Raw genomic sequence first — 18,838 nt, forward strand, 5'->3', positions numbered from 1 at the left:
CATTTGACCTATGATCCATTTGAGTTAGTTTTGGTGTATGATATGAGGTTGAGGAAAACTTGTAATATCAATTTTTTGGGAGTATATAGATAGTCATTGTCCTTCAATATTTGTTGAAAAGATAATTCTTTTCCCATTGAATTGTCTGGCATCTTTGTCAAAAATTAATTGCCTGAAAATTTAAAGGTTTACCTCTGTTCCATTGATCTATGATGTGTTTATCTTTAAACCAATACCATACTGTCTTGATTACTGTAATTTCATAGTAAGTATTAAAGTCAGGTAATAAAAATCTAACTCATTTATCTTTCAAAATTATTTTGGCTGTTCTAAACCCTTTATATATCTACATATAAGTTTTAGGTTAGATTGTCAAGTTCTATAAAAATGGCTGCTAGGATTTGGATTTTTTGTATTGAATCTGATGTGTTGAATTTGAGGTGAATTACTTCGTTAACAATTCAAGAATGTGATACATCGCTCCATTTACTTGGATCTTCTTTCATTTCTCTCTGCAGCTGTTTCTAGTTTTTTGTTACAAATCTTGTAGTTCTTTTGTTAAATCTATTCCCAAGTATTTTAATCTTTTGGATAGTGTTGGGAATGGCATTGTCTCAATTTCATCTTTACATTATTTGTTTATGGTATTTAGACATAAAGTTAACATTTTTATTCTATATTCTTTGACTTGCTAAACTTATCATTATTCACACAATTTTTTTTTTTTGCTTTTTTTCTTAGGGCTGCAAGTGTGGCATATGGAAGTTCCCAGGCTAGAGGTCAAACTGGAGCTACAACTGCTGGCTGATGCCACAGCCACAGCCACGCAGGATCCAAGCCACATCTGTGACCTACATCACAGCTCAGAACAATGCTGGATCCTTAACCCACTGAGTGAGGGCAGGGATTGTCCCTGCATCCTAATGGATGCTAGTCAGATTCTGTAAGTTCCTTAGGATACTATCTACATAGGCAATAAAATCATTTGTAAATAAACCCAGTTTTGCTTCTTCGCTTGCAATCTGAGATTTTTAAAAAATTTCTTTAGAAATTCAGTATGATACTAAATAGAAGTGGTGAAAGTTGAACTCTTGTCCCTGATTTTAGGAAAGAAAACATTTAGTCTTTCACCATTAAGTGTACGTTAAGTCTAAGTTTTTTATAGATGACTTTGGGATATTTAGGAAGTTCTCTTCTACTCTTTGTTTGTTGAGAGATCTTTTTTACTGTATGTTGTGATTTTTATCCTTTATTCCATTGATATGGTATATAGCATTCATTGATTTTTGCATGTTAAATAAGTTTCATATTCCTAGGATAAATCTCACATGGTTGTGGTATATAATCCTCTCTCTACATCACTGGAATCAGTTTAGTAATATTTAGTTAAAGATTTTTGGAGTTCCCATTGTGACTTGGTGGTAAAAAACTGGATTAGTATTCATGAGGATGTGGTTCAATCCTCGGCCTCACTCAGTGGGTTAAAGAACCAGTGTTGCCATGAGCTGTGGTGTAGATCACAGTTGCAGCTCAGATCCTGTGTTGCTTTGGCTGTGGTGTAGGCCGGCAGCTGCAGCTGTGATTCAACCCCTAGCTTGGGAACTTCCATGTGTGGCCCTAAAAAGGCAAAAAAGAAAAAAAGAAAAAAAAAAGAAAAAGAAAAAGATTTTTGAATCCACATCCAACCATCCAGCATATAAAGGATATTGGTTTGCATCTTTCTTTATTGTCACTTTTTTGGGTATCCCATTTAGTGTTTTTTGCCTCAAAGTCTATCTTTTTAGAAAATATGGAAATATTGTTTGTTTGTTTCCTCATTGGTCTTATAATAAATCATGGCCCAGCTTTGCATTATCCTCTGCACTATCACAAAGGCCTCAATTGTCCATCAGACTCAAAATTCTTACCTAGCACAAAGCTTCACTAAAGACTGTGCATAGGATTTAAGAAAGGAGCCACACCTATTATTATGTTGGTGTCCTGGAGTGCCTGAGTCAGTAAAATCCTCCTTGCTAGACAGAAATCTGGGATTGTTTGGGTTTGGAGTGCCAGGGCTAATTCCATGCCTATAGAGTTAACACAGAGAAGCTGCTCAGTTTGGTGATCTCTTGGCCATGTGACTAGGAATACTCTGTGACTAACTTCAACTCTCCAGCAGAGCTTGGGATAATCAATTTAAAATTCAGGCTTATTTACTTGAAAAAAAAAAGTCCAGTCAGATCAGACATATGCTGGAAGAAGGATTCCTTAGATATGTATATAGGAGCCACGGGAAGAGCCACATATGCTTATGGCTATTATATCTGATAAGTATGATAAAGAGTTCTAGGACCTCTGGTGTCCCTGAGGAAGGATGGACTGAGTTACAGATCTGCTCTTAACACTTTACTTCCCATACTTTTTCTGAACTATTTTATTTTAGCTATATGTTTTGTAAGTTATATAATTGGCATTTGTTTTTTATAAATTAATATGAAAATCAACTTTTAAAAAATATACAGAGGTGTTTAAACCATTTATATTTGCTATTAACAGATATTAATTTTATCTCTATGATTTTGTGCATGCTTTCTTTTAAGTGTTCTGGCAATTTCTTTTTTTTTTCCTTAATAAGTTCTACTGTTATACTTTGATCTTATTTTTAATTATTCCAGTGATTACTGTTAAGACAGTGTAGAATATATTTTAACTTTAAAAATAAATCAAGAATATTAGGAATAAAATGATATTTTATTACTTCATCTTTTATAAAAAGAGAGTTTTTAACGCAACTTTCCTTGGGATTGTTAGGTTTGTTGAGGGAGGAACATGCAAGGCCAAGTTGGTAAAGCAAGAGAGATTTATTGAAGCATCTGAAGCAGATGGGCTGAGCTCAAGATGGCACCAGTGCCGACTGCTAGGAGGTGTTAGGCTCATAAAGGATCTGTGGCAGGAACAATGAAGGAGGAAGGGAAGGTCAGGAGAGGGGTAGGAGGTCAAGTCCTATGACAGAGTGCACTTTATCTTTGTGGGCGGTTAATATATGCAGGCAGTTGTTTTCTACAGGCCATGGTTTCTTGCTGCCCAATTGAGCATCCACATTCTGGCAGTGGGTGTAAATCTTGAGCTGGGAAGTACCCACGTCTGCAGCAGGTATCCAAGGTGAACAGCCACATTCAGGGTGTGTGTGTGTGTGGGGGGGGTCCTGTCGCCATCCTCCTGGGACCCTATCAAGGATGAGGTTGTTGAGATATGTTGAAAAAAGATGAACTTAATTTCACCTCAAGGAAACAAGGAAATCTTTGTAGAAGACGTGACATGTAGGTTAGGCCTTGAACAATTGGTAGAGTACAAATAAGTGGAGCCAAGAGAAATATATAACTAGTTGCTGATTTATATCAATTATGTAAAATTTCTCATTTCATAGATTATTTTAGGAGAATGGTTAACATTGACTATTTTTTCCATATAACCTTTGATTCAGAACCTGAATATAATATTCAGAACAAAAATCTTTACAGCAGCAGCTGGAATAGTACCTTTTTGGTAATAGGTAAAGGTGGCTCTTTCTAAAACAGAGATGCAGACCTATGGGCAATGGCAATTCCAACCCTGGTTCTGCAGTGGAGATACTGAGGAATTGTAGCATCTAGAAAGAGTGTAAAATATAAGACACATTCCAGCTTTGAATGCAGAACATTTTGTTTCAGGCAAAGATATCAGTGTTATTATATATCGTCTATGTAATCTACATTTTTATGATTCAATAAAAAATATAAATCTGCTTGTGAAAGTATTGACTTTTTCTATGTTACCCAAAATGGAGCTGCTTTCTATATATCAAGGCTTAATAAATGACTGTTGAATTGAGTGAGTGCATGGATAAACAGAGTTGTCAGATATGGCCCTGAAGAGGTGAAATGTTTAATTTAGTATGTATATTCACTTTCCATTTTGTTAATAAGAAACTACAGAGCGGAGCTACAAGATAACCTTTACTAATGAGAGTGACATTGCATACACAAACAACTGAAACCTCTTTACCAGGCTTGTAAAATGTTTTTATTTTACAACCAAATTTGATTTGTCCTGCTAAATTTGCATTACTCTGCTCATTTTTATCAATAGCAGGCTCTGTATCTTTTTTTTTTTTAAACCCATTTCTATTTAGATCATGAACTAAAGTATAACTTCTTCAGCCTAAGATTTTTTGATTTGTAAAGTAATAACGGCAGTGATAATCCCTGTCAGTAATGAGAATTTTGAAGCCTGTAAATCTAAGGACCAGACTCTGGGTCATGGTAATTTTAGTAAGGCCATTACAGTCTGCTTAGGAAATATCTTATTAGCCTTGGAATTATCTTTCGAAATTTTTGCTTTGGCTTTGAGCCTCTTGCCTTTCACGTTCGTGCTATACATTTCCCACAGGTTCGTGGTGAGTACTCTTTTAGACAGTGCATATGAAAATATGCCATATAAATGCTTTTTCTTAATATTATAGCATTATGGCCAGAGGTAGTCTTCTTTTAGAATAAATTCTATTTCACAGATGAGGACCAGAGTAGAGAAGATGTAGCCACTTGTTGGTAGCTACATCGGGACAGAGCCCAAGTCTGCTGATTCCTAGGCCAACCTGTTTCCAGATTCAAGGGAACACAACCATCTCTGATTATAAACACTGTTTGACTCTCAGCATCTGGGCTCATAATAACTGCCAGTAACACAGTTCTGCCAACACCCAGAAGAAGATGATAGTGACCACCATGTTTTTGTTTTGTTTTGTTTTTTTAAGGGCCACACCTGCAGCATATGGAAGTTTCCAGGCTAGAGATTTAATCAGAGCTACAGCTGCCGGCCTACACCATAGCAACACCTGGATCTGCACCGTGGCAGCAATGGATCCTTAACCCACTGAGAGAGGCCAGGGATGGAACCCACATCATCATGGTGACTAGGGTTATTAACCTGCTGAGCCACAAGGGGAATTCTGAGACCTCCATATTTGAGTTATAAAGAGAGCTGGAGCTCTGCCATGCTAATTACAAAGCACAATCATCCTCTTCACAGTCGAGTTCGAATTTTAGCATGAATTTCACTTTCAGGCCAGAGACTCTTCATTCAGAATGAGAAGTTGAGGATTTTTAAAACCTTTCTCTCTATAGGCAATCCTTCAATTGCACTGAATAACTTGTTTATATATGTATATGTGTGTGTGTGTGTGTGTGTGTATGGTATCATGTGATAGATTCTTAGACTTAGTGTGTACCCAAAAGAAATATTTTAATATATAAAAGCACATATAATGTGTGTCTCCAGTGTTACTAAATGAGAAATGATTAGCATTTTTCTGGGTGTACTTTCTCACCTGGAAAATGATGCTTTCAAGAACAGGCATCAAGTAGTAGTCACACATTAGAAAAAAGAAAAATGATGTCCCAAAATTCACTTTCACACATCTTAAATGTCAATTTAAAATATCTTGATTCAACTAGTAAGGAACTAGGGATCTCCCAAAACAAAATAAGGAGGACATGAATTAAACTTACGTGTCTAAAACTTTATTATTCAAACAGCTAAAATAAATGCTTAATATGATTTGAGTTGAAAAATTAAATTTTGAACATAATATATAACAGCTTTAAAATGATTATATATTTTTTGCATTATTTCATTTTGCTTTCAAAAGGAGAAATGAGAAATGCAATTAATATGGTTTAACTCTGCAGGATAAATATTATTATTTAATGATGTATAAAACAACTTTATTCTAACAGCTTCAAGCTGGGCACAGAAATAAAAAAAACCCCACAAATTTATGTACTTATGAATTTAGGACATCCAGTTCTTTATTTCTAGTATGAGGACACATTTAACTTTGTTACCTATCAAGTGAATATTTTGGGAAACGTGCATGTCATAAATTTCTCAAAACTCTAAATGCCATGCAGAATAAAAAATGTAAGACATAAGGACTAAAATCTAAATGTATCCATTTACTGACAGACCATTTATTTTGCCCACCTCACTAATTCTACAAATGTAAATGGTATGTCATAATAAATAATGATGCAGTTGGCATCGCTGGTTAAGCACCTGCTATGGACTCAACACAGTCAGAACTCCATGTTTCTGTACCTATTCTAGATAATCATGACATCTAGAGCTAAGTTCTGATTTCTGAGCCAGGCATTGAAAACTTTCACAAGTCAAACTCTATTTCCAGTCTAATTCCCTAGTCTACCCTTCATGATGCTACCAGACCGTGAAATCATGCTTTTCGATGTTGTGCACAGACACCAAGGCTTTCATCCCTTTAAGTTTTTCCTCCTGTTGTCCCTTACACCTGGAATGCTCTCCTTGTACAATCTGCATGTAGCATTTACACTTCTCTGGAATGTTTTCTGTTTTTTTTTCTTCTGAGTAACAATAATGTGTTTATATCATTATCATGGCATTACTTTCCACTTGAATTATAGTTATTTTTGATCATATTCTATATTTTATTTAGAGTGCCAGTTTTGTGAATATATGAAGACATTTGTGTGTTTTTACCATCACCTTGGAAAGTAATTAGGCTCCTGGTAAATATCTGTTAAAGAATACATAGTGCTCCACTGGCAAACACATGAGAGGAAGTAGCAAACTCTTGATGAATTCTTTCCCCTTTTAACTTGACTATTTTTGGATCTTGAATGTATCCTTAGCCTTTAGTATCTCAATTTTCATCTCTCAAAATATTCTTTTAAAAAAAACTTAAAATTTCTGGAAAAAAAGGAATTTATAAGTGAAAAAAGAAACACTGTTTCAGATGGACAAAGAGCAACATGTAGATAGAATGAATTAAAAGATGGAGAAGAAATGCTTTACAGGAAATGTAGAGCACTCTTCATACACATTGGTAAAGTAGGGTTAACATTAACATGCCTCCTAGAACTTTTTGGGTATGTTCTAAGGATAATATTGATGGTATTAAGAATCTTAAGATGTCTTCAAGGCATTTATTTAAGCTTTTGTGGTAGCTTTGTATATTATTGTTCTCATCTCAACCATCCTTTAGGTCAGAAACAATACAATTTTCATTCATGTATAGAATTATTACTCATAGATAGGTAAACAACTTTAAATAATTTTTTCTGTGTTATAGAGTTTATTTTTAAACTATGACTGGTAATGCATTGTAGCATTTAGGAAGAGGGGACTAGATTATCTAGGTTCAAAGCTAATTATGACCTTAGGCAAGGTAACTAATCTCTCCGATAGTTCTTTCAGCATAGGTAAAATGAGCTCCTACCTTAAGATGTTGTGTGGCTTAAATGAGATAGCATATGCTGCTAACCTAAAACAACAAAACAAGCAGTTATTTTACCAGCAAAATGAATTTATTAAGCTTCAGCAGCAAAGATTTGCAATTTGAGGACGTGTAACTATGGCAAACCACAAGCAAATCTGGTTAAAAAAAAAGGAGAGGAAACTCATATAGGAGAAGGAGAAGTTGAGAGCAGCAGTCATAAAAAATCCATTGGAGGACACTGAATGGAGTTCCTAGTATAGTGGCTTTTCATTGGCTTAGCTATTGCCAGGGAAAGAGAAATCTTTTTTCCCCTGGCTGAAGTAAAGTAGTGTCACTTCCTACTGGAGATGCAAGATTATGTTTCTTCCTATTGGGAACTGTATTGTCCTTGAGTGCTACATGCTTGAGAGTTCCACCTTCTGGCCTCCCAACCCCATTTCAGTGAGCTTTCCCTTTATTAATCTTCACGATGTAAAGCAGATAGGTTTTATTAGTACTTTTTTTTCTTTGCTCCTTTCCTCAATTCAGTGCACAGTACAGTTATCAATAATGACATTTATTAGATAGGGAAACAGATTCCCATTGCAATTTGTTGTGCCAGTTTCTTCCTTTCCTTTTTCACAGACTTCAGGGAAATGAACCTCCCTGAGAACTCTACCAATCTCAGAATATGTTATTAAGAAGTGTAGCAACTTAATTACCTTGGAATTTGTGTATTGGAATACATGACATATTTTTTGGTTTTTAGTAAACTGTAAGATTCCTATGAGTATGCTTAGATGCAAGTAACAGAACTCCCTCTGACTGATTATTGTACATAATAGTTTTTAATAGAAAGATTTTGAGAGACTCACAGTCATTAAGAGACTGAAGAATAATCTCAAAGTCTTGAAGCTAAGTTTTTGGAAAAGACCCCACAAACCATACAGTGCACCACCCTGAAGAGAAAATAACCTGGTGGCTGCCGTAGTTGCCAAACACTGGATGCCACAGCTTGTATTCTGCTTGTACCTTAAGCTTCCTATGTTGGAATCTCCACCTCACAATCACAGCTATCCCCAAAAGGCCTCTGCTGCCCACTCCCCTGAAAATGGGATGCCCACGCAGAGCTGGATGACTCATGCTGATAAGTGTTTGCAGGTCTCTGGGTGTGCAAGCAAAGCAGGGAAAATGAGTTTTTGGGCTTCAGCCTTGGAGAGATGACACTGGAAAGGTAGAAAATTCCTCAAATGTTAGAATTGTGTTGAAAATATACTGAGGAGACAGAAACCACAAAATATCCATTATAATCATCTCTACCATTTCATATAATTAATAGGCTATGGTTTTATAATCAACAATGATAAATTCTAGAGGCAGTTCTACTGATTTTAGGTGAGTGAAATGCTTGCTTTCTGTACATATTCTGTGGGCATTAGTGTATCTTTGAAACTATTTTTATTACTGTCAAGATTTTAATATTATGAAACAGCTCTTTATTATCCAACATCAAGAAATTAGGGAAGTTCCATGTTTTTCTTTTTTTTTCTTAGAATCTTAACTGAAGTAATTTAGGAAAATCTTTCAATGGTTATACTAACTTTTTTTTTTAATGGCTGCGCTTGTGGCATGTGTAAGTTCTCTGGCCAGGGATAGAACCTGCACCACAGCAGTGACCTTAGCTGCAGCAGTGACATTGGTAGGATCATTAACTTGCTGAGCCACAAGGGAACACCTAAATTAATTTTATGAAATTTAAATTTCTTTACTTTTAAGGCAGTTGGTTCAAGAACTATGCAAAGAAATACTGTGATATCTTCCCTTTCCTGTCCACCAGCAACTGAATATCATTCCTTCAGACAGCCCATGACATGAGCTTCTTGTAAATTCTTCCAGAGATCTTCAATACACAAACAGACACAGTTCTAGCCACACTGTAGCATCCTATCCATATTGTCCTGTACTATTTTGCTTTTATTCATGGACTAATATATATATATATATTTTAATATTACAAGGCAATTGAAAGAAAACTTTTATTTATTTTTTTCCTCAAATCTCTTATTTTTTATTACTCAATGAATTTATTACATTTGTAGTTGTACAATGATCATCACAATCCAATTTTATAGGATTTCTGTCCCAACATGAACTAATATATTTTGTATGTCATTCTGTGTCAGTAGAAAACACATTTCTCATGCTTTTATGGTTGCAAAATATTATACTCTATGAATACATGAATTTAAAAGCAGTTTCCTAATGCCATACATTTAGATATTCCCAATCTACCATTATTAAAAACAATGCTGTTACGAAAGCCGTATACATAGTTCTTTGGCATGTATGTGAGTTACCTATATGTTAGATTCTTAGAAGCTAAATTTCTAAGTTAAAATGTGTTTGATTAGATAACTCTTGCTCAATTGTCTTTCATAGAGGTTATGCCAATTTTTGCTTTCAACAGCATGTACCTTTTTACTCATATCTTTGACTACACAGAGTGTTTTCAGACTCTCAGCTTTAACAGCCAAAAAGGCAAAAAATATTATATCTTGATGTAATTTTAATTTGCTTTTATTATAATGAGTAAGATTGAGCAAGTTTGTTCTTATGTGTTTAGTAAGAGTCATTAGTATTCCTTTTAACTTTCTGTTCATAGAGTTTTTCTACTTTCATTCTGTAAAATGGATTTTTTTCTTTGACATATAAGGACTGTTTATTGTTTAAAGAAGTTAATATTTATTTGAAAGAAGATTTGCAAAATTTTTTAGTCTTTCCATGGCCTTCTGATTTTGATTTTCATGGTGTTAAGCAATTGCCTTCATTTTTTCCTTTTTTTTTAATGGCTGCACCCGTGGCATATGGAAGTTCCTAGAGTCAGGGGTCGAACCAGAGCTGCAGCTGAGGTATATGCCACAGATTGTGGCAACATTGGATCCTTAACCCACTGAGTGAAGCCAGAGATCAAACCTGCATCCTTAAGGAGACTACATGGGTCCTTAATCTGCTGAACCACAATGGGAACTCTGGCATTTGCCTTCTGACTTTACTTTTGGTAAAGTTAGGAAAGTGATATTTACCAAGAAGTATTAAAAAAAAATTGGGGTGCCAAATTTGTTGATCTGACAAACATATCTTCTGATCTATGTGTCATATTAGCTAGATTTATTTATTTTCCTGAGAATATGTATAAGAACTCAAAAACTGCTAGATAAGACAAATAAATCCAATCATGATGTATGCATGCAAAGAATCTCACCAATTCCTCTTCTGGTGTTCTCTTTAAAACTCTCCAAAAGCTCTTCATTTTTTCTTAGGATGTAGTATAAGTGCATATGTATACCATGGACCACATGGTTCTTCATGGTAATTTTCTCACCTAGCACACCCCATGCACATACCCTAATTATCATCCAACTCTATCAGTAGGTCACAAAACTGATTTTAGTTCCTCAAGTGTCCAAACTCTCTCTTGCTCTAGTCCATCATAGTGTAAGTACCTTCTTTTGTAGTATTCTCCTTGCTTTAGTTATTCTCTTGATTCAATATTCCTATTTAGTCTTCTAATCTTTGTTGACTTATTTCTCTGGGAAATTCTTTTGAAAAAGCTCACCCCCAAGTAACATTAAATACACTTCTTATGTCTTCCTATGGCATATTCTACTCTGAGAGAAACTTTTGAGGTTTGAGTATTCCCTGGGAGCAGGGATTATTTGTGAGCTTATTCGTTATTTATTTATTTATTTTTTTGGTAACAATTTCATGATACGGTTTAGAAATATAACATTTACTCATTTAAAGTATACAATTCAATGGATTTATTACATGGACAGTTACACAGCCATTATCACAATCAATTTTATAACATTTGCATCATCGCCAAAGGAAATCCCATGCTCTTGGAAGTCACCTACCCATTTTCCCTCATTCTCTCCACCGTAGGCAACCACGTAGCTGCTTCCTGTCACTATAGATCTGCCTATTCTGGACTTTTCATACAAATTGAATCATGTAATATGTGGACTTTTGTTCTTGGCTTTTTTCACTTACCATGATATTTTTAAGATACATCCATATTGCGGCATGCGTTAGTACTTTGTTCCTTTTTATGACCAAATGATACTTTAATTGTTTGTATATACATACCATATTTTATTTGTACATTCATCAGCTATGGACCTTTGAATTGTTTTCCCTCCTTGACTGTTATGAGTAATGCTGGTGTGAACATTCATGTACTGGTTTTCGTGGGGTGGGCATGCTTTTACTGCTCATGGGTATATACCTATAAGTTGAATTTCAGGATTATACAGTAACTCTGTTTAATTTTTTGAAGAACTGGCAGACCATTTTCTGAAATGACTACACCATTTCATGTTCTCACCAGTAGTGTGTGAGGGTTCTGATTTCTCACATCTTCATCAACACTTGTTATCTGTCTTGTTTATTATAGTCATCCTAGTGGGTATAAAGTAGTGATTTTATTTTGCATTTTCCTGATGACCAATGATGTTGAACATTTTACATGTGTTTACAAGCCATTTGTATATTTTCTTTGAAGAAATGGTTTTGCCCATTTAAAAAATTGGGTTATTTATTGTTATTATTTAGTTATGAGTTCTATGTAATCCACATGCAAATCCCTTATTGATATATGACTTGCAATTATTTTCTCACATTCTGCATTATCATTTTACTATTTTGATAGTGTCCTTTGATGCAAAGTGTTTGTAATTTTGATAAAGTCCAGTTTTTCTATTTTTTCTTTTGTAGTTGGGAGTTTAGGTGTCATATCTAAAAATTCTTTTCCTATTTCAAGGTCACAAAGATTTACACCTATATTTTCTTCTAAAAGTTCCATACTTTAAAACATAATAATCAGGTCTTTGATCCATATAAAGGTGTGAAGTAAGAGTCCAACTTCATTCTTTTGAATGTGGCTATCCAATTTCCCAACATCATTTGCTAAAAGACTATTCTTTCTACACTGTATTGTCTTAGCACTCATGTGGAAAATCAATTGACTATGAATGTGAGGGTTTACTTTTGAACTCTCAATTCTGTTCTGTTGGTCATATGTTTGTCTTTATGCCAGTACCACGTCACCTTGATTACTGTAGTTTTTTAATAGTAAGTTTTGAAACTGTTAAATTTTTGTGCTTCAACTTCGTTCTTTTTTCAGATTTTTTTGGTTCTTCTGGGTCCCTTGCTTTTCTGTATGAATTTCGGAATCAGATTATCAATTTCTGCAAAAAGTTGATTATTTTGACAGGGATTGCATCAAATGGATACCCTTTATCAGGTTGAGAAAGTTCTCTTTTAGGTTATTGTGTTAAAAATTTTTATCATGAAGGTGTGTTGGATTTTGCCAAATGCTTTTTCTGAGTCTATTGAATGATCATGTGGATTTTGTCTTTTATTCTACTGATAAAGTATATAACACTAATTGATATTTGAATATAAAATCTGCCTTTAATTCCTCACTTAGTCATGGTATATAATCTTTTTTATATGTTACTTAATTTGGCTTTCTAGTATTTTGTTGAGGATTTTTGCATTTATACTAATGTTATTGATTTGTAGTTTTCTTTTTTTGTGATATCTTTGTTTCATTTCAATATCAGTGTAATACCTTATGGAATGAGTTGTGAAGTGGCTCCCCTTCAGTGTTTTGGAAAATCTTGTAAATTATTAGTATTAATTCTTTAAATGTTTGGTAGAATTTACCTATGAAGGATTTTATTTGTGGGTAGTTTTTTTTAACCTCTTATTCAATCTATTATTATGAATCTAGTCAGATTTTCTATTTTATCTTGGGTCAGTTTTTGTAGTTTGCATCTTACTAGGAATTTCCTCATTAAAACTAAGTTATATAATTTATTTATATACATTTGTTTATAGGAAATGGGTATTAGTTCAAATATCATAGGCTCTTGCTGTTCTTATTGAGTTTTAGTGGGTTTTCTTGAATTCATGTTTCTTCATTTTCCCTATGTCCTTAGGAAAATTTTCAGAGGTTTAGGATTTTTTTAAAGATAATTTTCACCATTATGGTTGTTTTTCTATGGAGCAGGTCTGCAGGTATCCCTAGACTACCAATATGTAAGTAAAATTCCCCTTGTTCATTGTTTTATCCCCAGTGTCTACCAAAAAGTAGGCATTTGATAAATATTTATTGGATCTGTTCTCAGTAGATGTTAATTCTTAGACATGTCTTCAAGAAGAAGATAAAGACTTCCAATTCTGTGACCATCTTGCTATTTTCTCTTCTTGTGATGTCCTCAGGGCTAGCTGCCATAGCAGAAACTCAACTAATCCATATTATGTTACCCATTAGAGTTGGCCCAATTCTCTTCTCTAGTCTTTCACATTGATGAGCCTGAAAAATCATGAGTGTTGTCTCCTCCTTAAAAAAAAAAAAAACTGATAAATTTATTTGCTCCCTTTGTCCTAGGCTCATTTCCTAATCTTGATATTTCAAGTCGTAGATCTTAACACACTTGTGGAAAGAACAGTAATGGTCAAATGAATTAGCAAAAACAGCATTTCTCTTCAGGGACTGCAGAAGGGTCAGATTATGCTATTAACTTCTTCCCAGTGCACTTCCCAGTTGGGATTTAAGGTACCAATCCTATTATTCTCTTTATGAGTTTAGAACTAATGAAAAATTGACATAGATACTGAAATATCAATTGTGTCTGTAATTGCAATTGGCCCAGATGCCCGGGCTGCGCACCATACTAATTAAATTGGAATATCTGGTGGGTGGGGTTCATTCATTCATGGTGTTTAAGCTCTGCAGGTGTTCAGTGAAAGCTGAAAAAGTGAGTAGTCCAAGGACCCACTGCCACAGAGGAAACTCAACTAAGTTATATTACATTACCCATTAGAGTTGGCATTAGAGTTCCCTGATACCTTGTTGGACATGCAGAATTTAGAGTTCCATCTCAGAAGGTTAACAATATTCCCAGGTTATTCATGTGCCTGTTCTAGAAGCGCTGATCTAGAACAGTACTTAAACTTTAGCTATGCATTAGGATCCCTTAGAGAGCTTGTGAAAACACAGATTCCTGGGTCCCAACTCCAGGGTTTCGGATTCACTAGGCCTGGGATGCAGCAGGACACTTAATGTTTTTAACAAGTTTACAGGTGCTGCTTATGCTGCTGGTACATGGGCCTCACTTTGTAAATTGGCACTGTCGACTCAGGTGTACTCACTCCTGAATAACAGGAGTGGGAGGAGCAGCTACACATTCCACAGCGCAGAAGGTGAGAAGGGAGCCCATGGTGTGTGTGGCCAGTAACCCTTCTCCTTGTTGCTTGGTTTTATGAGACAACCTCTTTGGAGGGGAAGAGTGAATGGCGTGGAAAGAAGGTTTGAGGATCTAAGTTACTTCTGGAAAAGAAGAATCATCTCTTCATGTAACAAGGTAGGAACACCCAGAAAGGGCAAAAGGATTCTCCTCTACCCATCCTGGCCTTCCAGGGATGAGATGTATTCAGAGGGAGAGGAGTTGCAGGCCTCTCTTATTACACCACACATATGAGGTAAAATTTTAAATTGAGGAAAAGATTCAGAAATGACCAGGGAGAGAAATTTAGAAGAGACAGATGCAAGAGTGATTCTCAGTTGGTTTTCAAGTGCCCATGCTCTCTCTTGCCTGTGGTTTTCACTTCTGTTGAAAACTACAGTCATGGAATTATAACTATACCTATGTCCTAAGAATTTTCTAGTGTCAGAACTCCCTCTTTCAGAAGGGCTATGAAGTCTGTGTGTGTTTTCTGTGTGAAAACTACTAGGAAACATTTCAGCTTCTTGTAAATGTTATAGTGTATAGCAGCTCTTGATTAATGGTGACTCTAGTAAGAAAACTGCTTCTGGTGATATTGCATGTAACATATGGGAACATTAACTTGTGTAGCCATTTAGTAGATTTTGCTAGTTTAAAGGAAGCAGAACAATTATGGCATCTTCTCTCAGTTTGAAAGTCTTCTGTACCCACACACATATCATGAGGCTCATTATGTTTTGCCATTAATGTTAATGGGATTTAATGTACAGTGGGATGAAATAGGCCCCTGACTTTGCAAGCTGAAAGTGGTTTTGAAATCAATGTTTAGAAATCATAAAACACCTACTTGTCACAGAGGCTTTTGACAAATTTCCTTAAATTCCCTAAATATACTCACTTATGTGCTTTATTAATTCAGACCTACAATGCTTAGGTATCAGAAACAGGAAAAAAAAAGTCTGATGTACATGTTTTTTAAAAAATGTAAAAAGGGGTCTCTTTTTCCATTTGAAGCTCAAGTCTTAAAACAGATGTTCTTAAGTACAGGCTCACCTGTTTTCAGTCAAGCTTTTACTTGAAGCTTTTAATTAGAAATGCAGCTAAAAGCACTCTGAAATAAATGCTTTAGCTGTGGCACAGAAAACTCTGTAGGAGTTTAACCCAAGAAAGGGGCATAACTTTAAGGTAGATAATGAATAAGAGAAATAGCAAATGGAGAAGTTTAGTAAGGCAAATAAAATTTTAAAAACTGTCAGGTATAGAGATGAAAGATTTAGGCAAAGGGCTAAAAGGAACAGGCAGAGGAGGTCGTGACACACACTTATTGATAATTAGTGTCAGAGTGCACTGGGACTGTGAAAAATAACAGGGGACCTCAAATAGAAGTGGAGTTCCTGCTGTGGTGCAGTGTTAATGATCTGGCTTTATCTCAGAAGTGGCACAGGTTCAATCCCTGGCCCAGCTCAGTGTGTTAAAGATTCAGCATTGCTACAGCTGTGGCATAGGTTGCAGCTCTGGATCAGGTTCGACCCCTGGCCCAGGAACTTCCATATGCCACAGGGGCAGCTGAAAAAGAAAAAAAAAAAAGAAAAAGAAATATAGGTCAAAGGAGATTGACAGGAGATGTGGAATGTACGAGAGTATGGGACAGAGTGCTGAGATAAATATATGCGGTTCATAACAGAAATCAGGTCTTGTCTCAATATAATATGTGTTACTGCCTTGTCAACAAGAATAAACATGCCACAAGGTGGTGGGTAAGGTAATCGTTCTTGTGATTAGAATATGCAAACATACATATCCCTACAGTGTGGTGAAAACTTGAAAGCTGGGTTGGTGAGCATAATTGTGTTTCTAAATATTTTAAGAGCTGTCAAAAAGAAGAACAATTGGGTTTATTCAGAGTGGAGCTAGTGCCAAAGGGAGTGAATATACACATAAATTCTTTCAGAATGAAAAAGAAACATGTAAGGTACTAAAGCAGGGCCTCTCAGGCAGCCCACTGGGGCAAATTCCAGCTTTGGTACTTTCGTGCTTTGCCACCATGGTCAGTTTAGTGTGTTTGAGGTTTTCAGGTTTAGAAATGGAATAATAATTACCATATAGGGTTGTTATGTGATTTGCATGAAACACCATATGTAAAGCATCTGGCACAGAGTTGTTTGAAAATAATTGGATTTCTCATGAATACCTCAAAATGAAGTACTACCCTGGAAATGGATCTCATTTGAATGCATTGTACTTCCCAACTCTTCTATTTACCTTTCATGTCTTCCCTTAAATATTAAACTGCTTGAGTCCCCTGTTCCATGACAGCCTGAACTTCCCTAATACAGCACTTTAAACAAAAAACGATTACTGAGAGTCATATGTTGTTAGTTTGTAAATTCAGTGAATAAATGGATAAGGTTTATCTTGGCAACAATGACATCCCTAAAATCTGACCTCTCAGCACAATGCCTGGCACTTCTCAAATTTTAGAAAGAATGGATGGATGTTGAATTCCTGTCCATTCCAATTCTGCTTCCCTAATTGTTCTCTTCTTACCTTATATGCCTTGATCATTCTCAGTTTTTTAGTGTTGTAACTCTTTACGTGTCTTTATTCCTACCTGTAATTTCAGTGCATCATCAAGTACCTTTAATATTTGTTCATGTACATGTCTTAGATTTATGTCTTCTTATTTTCATGCCATCAATTCAGCCTAAGTTGATCTTTCTTATTTTATATCTAGAAGATGAAATGGTTTATCACTTGCCTCCATCAGTTCACTTATCAGCACCTATTACTTGTTTATGTATTTCATAATGATGAAAGTATCTGCCAAATGTTCATGGTCTTCATTTGAACCTATCTCTTCATTGGATAGTATTATCAAAAAGTAGTACATTTTATTAGAGGAGAAAAATGTTTTAGTTATGACAAGTAAAAGCAGAATGGGCTAACTCAATGAATCCAATGAACACTTTTGGAAAAATTAAAAAAAAAACTCTCTTGAAAATTTTAGAGGGTTTATATTCTTGACTCCACAGAAGTGAGATGAGGCAAGCAAGCACAGCAGTAGGAATTCCATTAAATGGAGAGGGTTTGGCTGAGTGACTTTTGTTGATATCACTCTCAGATATTTGGTTAGGGGTCTCCTCCTCATGGTAATGCTATTAAGAGAAGTAACACGTAAAGAAAGTTAACAGTAATTGGGGGCAGAACAACATATGGTCTAATTAATAGCTCCTGATAAGTTCTGGGGAAGTGTTTGAGAGATGTTGGATCATGTCACCTAATATCATGAAGGTATAAACCCGTGGCTGTAGTGAGCCTGAGAATCAGAGCTGCAGGGACACTCCAGCCAGCTGGTCTCTCCTGCTGATGTCATCTCAGCATAAATGAACTGGATGAGCTTACTATTGTCACTTTATCTCACATGTGCTGAAGGAAATATTTCTGCATGGGAAGAAACCTCTGTGTATAATGACTCCACTATTGCTCTTTAAATATTTTCTCTTGCCTCTGTACTTTTACACATTGCTCCTGAGCCCCACATACGGTACCTGCCTTTCTGAATACAAAAACCTTATATCCAGTGGCTCAGAACACAGATATGCTGGGAAATCCTTCCTGATTAGATCTTCCTAACATTTCATGCTTCTTCTTGGCACTGTTTCCTGCCATTTTATCACCTGTGATCTGTGCTTGCCAATCTGTCCTTTGGAATCTTGCTTTATGTACTTAATGCCTTGTGATCTTAATTTGATTTACCCTCCTCAAGGATAGGAACTTTTTAAATTATCTTTCATGGCATCAAACACCATGGTTGGATCCTGTTTGTTTTCTCCATAGCTATTGGTTTGTTTGGGTTATACTTGTTACAATAGCCACTTGCACCTTTACAGAGTGTGTCACTTCAGTTAGTAGAGTATATCTGACATTTGGAAAATAAATCTTAAAATGATAAAGTGTTTTGCTTCAAGGAGTCCTGTATACTTCAAGCCAAAATCCTTGTTTTCCAGGTGAGGAAAGTCAGAACCAGAGAGTTGATGTGCTTGCTCAAGGTCATTCAGAACAGAAATTTTTACCAGGGTATCCAGACACATAGTTGGGAGCAATTTTGCTGGAGTGCTTGCTTTGTTACTGATAAGGTTCAGGTGCAGCTGTGTTGGCTGGCAATTACCTCTGCCGGGTTGAATCTGAACACGTTCCATAGCAAGTGTTGTGTGATAAAAAGAGGAGACAGAATTTGACCAGTATAGGCTGAAATTAAACTGAAAGGAATATGGCATGGCTATTAAAAAGTGTT

The sequence above is a fragment of the Phacochoerus africanus genome, chromosome 3 (genome assembly GCF_016906955.1).
Source record: "Phacochoerus africanus isolate WHEZ1 chromosome 3, ROS_Pafr_v1, whole genome shotgun sequence".
Lineage (NCBI taxonomy): Eukaryota > Metazoa > Chordata > Mammalia > Artiodactyla > Suidae > Phacochoerus > Phacochoerus africanus.